This window comes from Dromaius novaehollandiae, chromosome 1 (assembly GCF_036370855.1).
Source record: "Dromaius novaehollandiae isolate bDroNov1 chromosome 1, bDroNov1.hap1, whole genome shotgun sequence".
Lineage (NCBI taxonomy): Eukaryota > Metazoa > Chordata > Aves > Casuariiformes > Dromaiidae > Dromaius > Dromaius novaehollandiae.
The window spans coordinates 12,750,773-12,759,752 of NC_088098.1; the positions used below are offsets into that span (position 1 = coordinate 12,750,773).

The window sequence follows — 8,980 nt, forward strand, 5'->3', positions numbered from 1 at the left end:
GGGCTCTCTGCTGTCAATGAGACATACGTGACTTCTGGTTATGCTTGCTTGCTTAACTGCACTGGTGTGTGTGTGTGGGGGGGGGGCGTTGTTTGTTTGTTTAAATCTAGTCTCTAATGTTGGAGTGGTTTAGCATATGAGAGCTGCTATGGGCAAATTACAGTGGATGGCTACTGAAAATGTTATTCTTATGCAAGTATATTGTGCTGTGCACATTTTCTGTTTCTAGTGCCATTGTGCTGTATTACACTGCTATTCAGACAGTTGAGGTTTTAACCACTCCTCTTCATGATAGACAAGGAAATCATACTGCTGGCCAGTTCATCTTCCTTTTGACCTTGTTACTGTGGCTGGACTGTTGCCTCCAGTGATATTTCTAGTCAGATGTGTTGCCAGTAAGAGACTGGCTGTTGCCACCACAGGAGAGAGTTTGGCTGAGGGGAAAAAAAAATTGCTTTACCCACTGAAACTTGTTAACTCTTTCCTGACTTCCCACAGGATGGGCTGTAAGCCATGTTCTTCCAGATGTTGCAAATTGGATCTACAAGTGTGTGAAATGTGTGGGCTGGAAGAGTTGTGGAGAATATCTGCTGACTCCAAGGTGTGTAAAGAAGGGCTCACTTGGTGTAGAGAGCTTACTCTTCCTGGTCAGATATCTTCAGGAATGGTGCGGAAGAGTAACTGGAATAGTGTGTCCCAAGTACAGTTGAGCTTGAATTTGTAGATATGTTTGTCAGATTAACTCCTTCAAGGACTCCTAGCAGAAGAGGAGGAAGAGGTTGTCTTGACACGTGACAAGGTGGCAGGTCAACAGAACTTTGTTTTCCCTGTTTTGGGAAAAGTTCAGCTTGACTAAGATGCTTAAACTGAGTGGTAGCAGGACCCACAGTTTCTGTGGCGTTATTTAGCCAAAGGAGAGGCAGATTAGAAGGGCAAGTAACCTTCTCAGGGCAGAAATGTTGGTTGTCTATGCCTAAGACTGACACCATAAAAATAACCTTTTTTTTGGTGGGGCGGGAACAGCTTCTTTTAAAGCTATTAACTCCATGCTGTAACAGAATACTGCTAGAATTTTGCCTGGCTGGCAAAGGCCAGTGGTTGCTGCTCCTTGATATGTCACTGGAATGGGAGCACAGCACTCACCTCTCCTATGCTGACATTTGTGTGCAGGATGAAGTGAAGACTAAGAGTGAGGAAAGCCTCTGGTTTGGTGATTCTGCATCTTACTGTTGGCCTTGAGTTTGCCAGACTATTTCATGTGGACAGATTTGGGCTCCAGTGAGGTCACTTTGCAATTCTGTTATGGTGATGATATTTTTTCCCTGCAAATCACAGTAGTAGCCACTAATGTACATGAAACTTTTCAACTATGTAGTTTTTAAAGTATGAATCAGATAATGGGGGATGTCTTTCTACTTGGGACAAATGTCATACCTTATTGGGATGCCTTGTTGTCTCAGTCAGTGTCTGAACTTACTGTTCTTCACTTGTTCACCCAGAAAGCTTTAGGCTCTTCCCGTGGCTGTTGCACTTACTACGTTGGCTCAGTCTCCTGATCTCATGCCCTTTCTCTTCCTCTCTCCTTTCTTCTCTAGCCAGGTTCAAGAACCTCCCCTGTTTTGTGGTTCATCAGTCAGTTAATGGCAGGCAAATTCCCTGGCCTTGTCACGGATATGGGATAACACAAGCAAAGGACTCTTCCCAGTAGGTCGTATGAATGAGGCCACTTCTAGGGGGTTGTTTAGTTGTTTGAGCATGAACTGTGTGGTACTACTGGTCCTCAGGGCCAGAGAATTGCTTCCAGCCTGTTTTAGTATACAATGGTCACAGGCAATTTGTTCAACGTTCACTGTTTCTTTAACCACAGATCTTTGTAGCAATGTCTGCTGCCTCTGAATGCAGGCAGAAATATCATCTCCTCAGGAGTCTCAAGATTCCCTGCTGAATTCATGGCTGGCAGACAGTTACTAATGCCAACCTCAGAATTAATAGTCTGCAAGGTACAAATTACACCTGGAGCTGGGCCTTGAAACTATCTTTGTTTTTCTGTTTTTGACACCTGTATCGCTTTCAGCATTTCTGGGTTATGTGCAAATAAACAGCTCTTCACATGGTTGCGTTGCCCTTCCACTCTGAAGAAATGCTAGTAATTTTCTTTGGTAACTCTCCCAGGTTGGGGTTCCACTACCCTTCGAGGGCCTGATGCAGAACTTTTGCATATCTGGGGAAGCAGCAATACCCATGAATGGGGCTGTTGGCTTTCACCCCATCCTTTAAGGTTTGCCATGGTGTGGTCAGCTGCCAAAGGCACTCTCCAGTCAAAATCTTGCAGGTGGTGAGGCTTGTGGAAGTTCATCTGTGAATGGCTGTGTGACCACATTAGGTGATGCACAGTATCTGCCAAGCATCAGTGATACTTGATCCTTGGGTAGGCTGATATCTGTGCCTGGGAAGGGGATCCTGGCTGGACCTTGTTGACAAAGAGAGGAATTCTCAAAGACTCTGGTGTGCTAAATGCATCTACTATATTAGTCTTTTTCAGTGTTTTTCTAAGACTTGTAGGGTAATGGAGAGATAGCTTTTGCAACTGATTTCTTGGTAGGAACCTTGTGGGAGATACCAAATGGGACATAATTCTTGTGGATGGCCCTGATGCAGCTGAGGAATCTGAGGCTGGTAGAGCTTGCACAAACTTACATTGCATATGGTCGTGAAGCCAACACTCAAATTACTCAACTTTCCCCCACAAACCTGCTCATTGCAGGCATGCCAAAGATGAATTGGTGTCCTTCCTGGCCTGTAAGAGTCAGTGATGGTGTGACTCTATAGGACAACGGTAACACTCATCTTCACTGGTACGGGGTCCTGGAAGATGGCGTGTGAGTGTTGGGTAGCAGATGTTAGCCTCCTTACAAAGACTGTTGAAGAGGTACCGTGATATCCAGGACATTCTGTTCCTGTTCATCCTATGTGTGTACATTAGCTGTTCCTGTCAGAAATAGACTGGGGATGGCTCAGGTGAGCTGGCCTGCCACACCAGCAGCACGTACCTGAACAGACTGCTCAGGCATCCTGCTCAACCTGGAGTAAAAGCTAGGGTTCGTGCAGCAGTTCTGGTAGTCCCATCTGGAGGAAAAAGCCAGGGCCGCAAACTGGTGAGAGATATGAGAGGCTCTCTGGCAGGAGCACAAGCAGTAAATGCAGCTGATGTGGACGTATGAGGACCAGCGCGTGCAAACGTTGTTGTAAAGAGTGCTACGGCAAGGTAGGAGCCACCTCTGAGGTGTCTGCTTTTGTGATGAGAGACCAGCAAGTGGTGAACACGGTGCATGTGTCATATGAAAGAAGTGTGTAAGTGAGAAGGCCACAGGATGGGTACCAAGCTAGGGATCACTAGTGTGCAGGGTAGATGTGGGCTGCAAGAGGGAAACTGCTCCCCTGGGAAGTTGTTTTTAGCAGTGTAGATGTAACCTAAGGTGACTGTAATGCAGTTTTTGGTACCTAAACACGTACATTTAAATATGTATTTCTGATGAGGTAGAGGCACTATTAAAAGCCACAGGTAAAGAATGGCTATTTTAAGCCAGGTTTCTACAAAATGTTACCTTTACCTCTAGTAGGCATCCTGTTCTTCTGAACAAAAAAACTTGTATATAAATATGTATACCTCATAATATATCCATTTAGGTACGTGGTACTGGCCTGGCAGGCCAACTCACCTGCAGCCATCACCGTTCTCTTTTGAGGAGAACACGAAATGTATACACACAAGGGGAGCAACAGTGAGAATAGATAGATAGATAGATATATAAATAAATATATAGCACAATAACAAGAAACATTTTTAAAATTTGTTTTATAGGAGGATTATTTTTTTATCTCTGGCAATAAACCTTATATTTCTGTGGTACAGATATATTTCATACCTTTCACGTAACTATTAAAAAAATTCTGAATTAACCAAACCAGTAAACTGGGCCTACTGTAACAGCTATGAGTTTGTTCCTGAAAAGGGACTAATTACAATTAGAGCTCCTCCTAGTGCCTTTAGAGTAATACTGTGGGAGGAGCTGTACCATGTACGCTCAAAGTATCTTGCAATTTTCACAAAAAGAAAAAGTAATTAACAGCCTTACTGTTCTCGTTATCTAAGTTCAAAACTGTTTCAGGGCTAGGAGTTTAATTAGAGAATGATTGGCTAGCTTCCCCTTAAGAGCTATTTGTTGTTTCTTTTTATCTTTTGATGATTATATAAACAGATTTTTAATATTTGTTGTTTATTGTCCCACTGCTGGGGAAAACAATTACCTCTTTGCTTTATTAGAGTCAGACAAAGAAGACTGGGAGAACTGCAGAAACCTTTCCATTTTCATGATGAGACTGTTATAACCACCCCTCAGTGTATGTAATTATTTTCTGTGTTTACCTTGCATTTTAAAAACAATATATACTATTAAGGGTACTGGCCAATCAATTGTTGTAATTAGAGTCTAAGATTTTATGCCATTAAACCAAAATGAAAGGGAATTCTAGCCTACTTTATTTTGTATTACCCTTGTTCTTGCTGGACTCTGAATTGCTTTGTAAAGCAAAATTTTTGTATAGTAAAGACTTGGAAATGCTAGGTAAGTAACACTTCCATTATAGCATAATGTTAACATATACTAGAATCTTTATAAACATAAATATATTAAAAAGTTACATAACATAGTTAAAGCATAATAGCAAGTTCTGTTTGGAAAGTTCCACCACTTCCTTGTGTGACTTTCATGATGCCAAACTGCTTTAGATTTGATGCAAAATCATGTTTTGGTACAATGGCATATAGACTTTTAGGCAGGTGAAAATCTTGACATTTGTAAGCTGAACTGTTCTTCAGCTTGATCAAAAAATCTACTGCCTTGGGTACTTTGGCTGAAAATGTGCTAGAATTACCAAGTTTTGGGAAATTCAGATGTTTTGGCAATCTGAATCAGTTGAAAGAAGAAAAAAATGTTTGAAAAGACGTTCAGCTTCTCAGAAGTGTTGGCTGGGTTTTTTTCCTCCTTCTTGTAGATGCAAACTGAGAGTATTTAGATAGTTAAATGTATCATTCAAAAACATTTTCACCATGAATTCATCATCTTGAACCACATTTTTCTGCTTTCCTCTATTCTTGTCATAGCAGTTTTAAGAAGCATATAATTATTTCATCCTTGAGATAACAGAGCATCCATTGCTTTATGTTGGTGAGTCAGTGAACTCAGCACAGCAGCAGATCAGGCTGATCAGTGGGGTACCAGCCCTCAGCCATGCAGCTGCTGATGCTGGAAGCTTGCTGTGGATGGGATGAAGGTTGTGGCTTTCCTTGGATTTTAATTCTATCTTTCAACTCATTACAAAGTCTCATAGGATACTTTGATGGATCAAGCATTGCAAGGACTATCCTTAGGGTACTAAGATAGGCAACCTGTTTTCAAAGCCTGTCATCTTTCTTGCTGCTGAAGAAGCACCACCCACACCTAGAAGCTGTTTAGCTGCTGTGGTAAAATGTTGCTTACCTAGAGGGATAAAGAATGTGAATTCCTAAGTTTTCCAGCCTTTGAATGATATCTCCTTTTCTCCCCTGGTCTCACCAGTCATTGAGTCCCTCCTCACCTTTGGAAGGAAGCCCAAAATTGACCGGAGAGTTAATCATGAAGCTAAACTCAGTGAGAAGAGGAAATGTCTACTTTGCAGAGATGGTGTATTAAAAGCATTTGTCTACAAGATGTAAGTGTCTGATAGTAGTATTCATGGCCACGTATATCAAAATAGAATTCAAGGCCTTTACTAGCCAAACTAGCCTGTAATGAGACAACAGGTTTATTGTGAATAGAAGAGGCATTTTTCTGGTAGGCAAGTGGTTTTGTTTCTTGAGTTGACTTCACCAGTCCAGCAAAGAAAACCTCGGAGGAAGAAAATAACTTTCTTAATGCTTTGACTTGCAGAATTTTCAGATGATCAACTGTAATTCCTTTTTCTGGGCAAGACCCCAAGATTTACTGTTGTGGAAGTAGTTCTGCATTTTGCAGTATTTATTAAAAACAAAGGAAGAAAAAGTTTTTCTAAATTGTTGTGAAGTCACTTGTTACAAGGATTGACATATGAATTATGTTGCAGAAGGGGTTGAACTCCACTGAATACAGATAGCTCCCACCCAAACATGCTTTGAAGTTGCTTTTCTGTTTTGTTTGGTGTTTGGGGAGTTAAAAGAACATTAATAATTCTGCAGCCTGTCTTTTCAGATTCTGATTCAATACTGAGCATTGGAGAATATATTGTCAGCTTTCTCCATACTGTTCTGTTAATGAAAGGAAGCTCTCAGTTTGTAACAGAAGCTCTTTAATCTCTTTTGATTAGAAGTGGACACATTGAGTCCTGCTACAAATCTACTCAAAGCCTTATTTCTCAACATGAGCAACACAGGACTAAGAGAGAATTCCAGATGATGATTTTTAATCTGGATTTCCTTAAATGAATTTGTGTGCAACACTTGTAAACTTTGTGTCACTGAATGTCCTTTGCTAGTTGTGAAATCATTTATCAACTGAGCTTTATTTGTCCTTTTAGGAATAAAAGGTGGATTTTCATATGATGCTGAGCACAGAAAGTATGCTGCCTTAGCAATGAGCTGATGATATCATCTTCATCATTACTGATTGCGCTATTCGGAGAGAAGCTAACATTCGGTTTGGCTGAGTGAGTGGAGATATCTCTGAACTGACTAGAATGTAATTTCTGTAAGATGTTGGTTGGTTTGTAGTAGTCTTATCTGAGTGAACAATCAATCCTAGTTGAGATTGGACCCATATATCTCATGCATACATTGAATTTGTATATCTGTTGGATCTGAAGCTGTCAAAATTCTAAATAATTTTATAGCCCTGTTGTTTGAATTGTAGCTGAATGCTGACCTTTGTAAAGCCAACCACATCCAAGCAGATATAACTACAATATTCCCAAATCTGGGAATCTGCTTCACCTGCCTCTACTTGCTTTTATTTAGGACTTTTCTTATATCCTTGGAAGCTGCGACTTTCTGACCATACCCACTTGAGATGTTTCTGGAGAATCTGTTCTCAGGTGTGACTTTTGTTTGATTAGGTGAAAGCAAATAAATTACAAGATCAGCCTTCTGTTGTGAAAAATCCAGTACTTGTAGACATGTTATATCTGCCATGTTTAGAATGATGAGTAATTTAAGTATTACAAGGAAAGTTTAATTTTTCTATTTGAGGTGTTTTGTCATCGATTTAAGGTGTGGTTCAGCGATATTTGAAGTATATAAACTGATGGACTTTTAGTTGCATATGATACAAGATCTGAAATAATGAAGCCAATACTTTTGCACAGGACTTGTAACACAAGGAACACCAAGATGTTTATGATGCATTAGCACACGCATAATTTCATTCATGGTCTCTTGGATGCTATGTAAATACCATTTGTAGCAGGTCAAATTCAAATCACATTAATAGTCATATAGGCCAGTCATGTTTTTGCTGTTACAATCTGTTGGTAACACCTGATACTGAATGTGCTAAGTGAATCATACTGTTAGAGCTCAGTGTGACAGTTGTTATTCTTCAGATTAATCACACACATAAGTACTTTCGCTGATGTACGTATTACCTTGAACAATCCAATGATATTCAATATTCATGTCATCACCCACTTATTGTCGACAGAAAAAGACTCATTTTTAATATCCCATTCTAATACTAGAAAATATTTTTGAGTGGATATACGAGAGGAAATACTAGAACAAAAATGTAATTGAGAGCATTTTAATTTATGTTCTAGTTTTTTCATTCCTTTATCCTTCCTATCCCTTTCTCATCCAGATAATTTCTAGGGTATATTTTGATAGGACTTGCATTATTCATTTGAAGGCCCAGTGATATACAGCCATGCAAACATTTCTACTGTGGTCTTTTCTTCCAAGCTTGATAGGCAGCATATATCCGTTTTCTCTTGGTGAATTGCATTTGTTCTATCATAGGTGGAGAACTGGTAGAAAAGTAGCTGGAGTGGTTATGAAGGTTAGGGAATACAGATGAGTTGTCCTACCAAGACCTGTATTTTATGTCCTCTGTTTTCTTTCAGCTGTTGAGCTGCTTTGCCACTTTGTGTTCCTCAAGCGTTGCACTGAGAGGGGTGGATGCACAAGAATGTGGGGTGTGAGTAGACCTATCTCCATTAATGTGCAGCACAACTTCGTTGTATCTTTTCTTTGCTACTACTGCCATGGAAAATGTATTTCTTAATTGTATTCTTTGGAGGCTTAAAATTAAAATCATCTAAAACATTTACAATGGCAGAAGAAAGTCTATTAAACAACAGCAGGTGAAAATCTAAGAGCTATTTTAAGGTAAATGTTGCCCACATCAATTTGTATCCCAGAAGTGTGAAACCGTGTTTCGGATCATCTTGCAGTCCTGATTAGACAATGATTTTTTTCCATGTGGTAATCTGTTTCGGAGTGAAATGGAAAAGCCTTGTGCTGCACACCATTCCTGGGCATTTAAACTAGCTCAGGCTGTGGCTGTGCATTGGAAAGTAGGCAATGAAAGGTACAGGTTTGCAGGTTTCTGTAGTTTGCTATCTTTATGCCTTTGACTTTCGAACAGCTGCTCACACTCTCCATAGCAAACTGGCAATTTTTAAACTGTTTGCTTTCCTGTATAGACATTTCCGTAAATTTTAATTTCCTAATTTAGTCTGCATTTCTTAATTGCCATGAGATTAAAATAACCCTTGAGACTTTCTGATAGCCAGTACCGAACATTTGACAAATACCAAAGTATTGTGTCAATATAAAATGACTGGCTGGATCAACAGAGCATTTTAGTACCAAGAAGCTGTATGGAAGACAAAGCATTTATTGGGCTGCTAAGCAAAATGTATTTGGCATGCATATGGGGCTTCATATAGAATTGCTGAGAACTGGACTGTTTCC

The 8,980-nt window shown here is 40.0% G+C and overlaps 1 long non-coding RNA gene across 2 annotated transcripts; it reads left to right on the top strand.

Moving 5' to 3' along the window:
* The first annotated feature begins 4,338 nt into the window (after window positions 1-4,338).
* LOC112980495 (uncharacterized) lies at window positions 4,339-8,371 on the top strand. Of its 2 annotated transcripts, XR_003258445.2 has the most exons (5): window positions 4,339-4,401; window positions 5,619-5,751; window positions 6,592-6,720; window positions 7,028-7,104; window positions 8,128-8,371. It is a non-coding gene; the product is annotated as an uncharacterized LOC112980495 (long non-coding RNA). The 2 variants fall into 2 exon arrangements; XR_010388945.1 differs by lacking the exon at window positions 8,128-8,371 and having other exon boundaries at window positions 6,592-7,523.
* The last annotated feature ends 609 nt before the right edge of the window (window positions 8,372-8,980 follow it).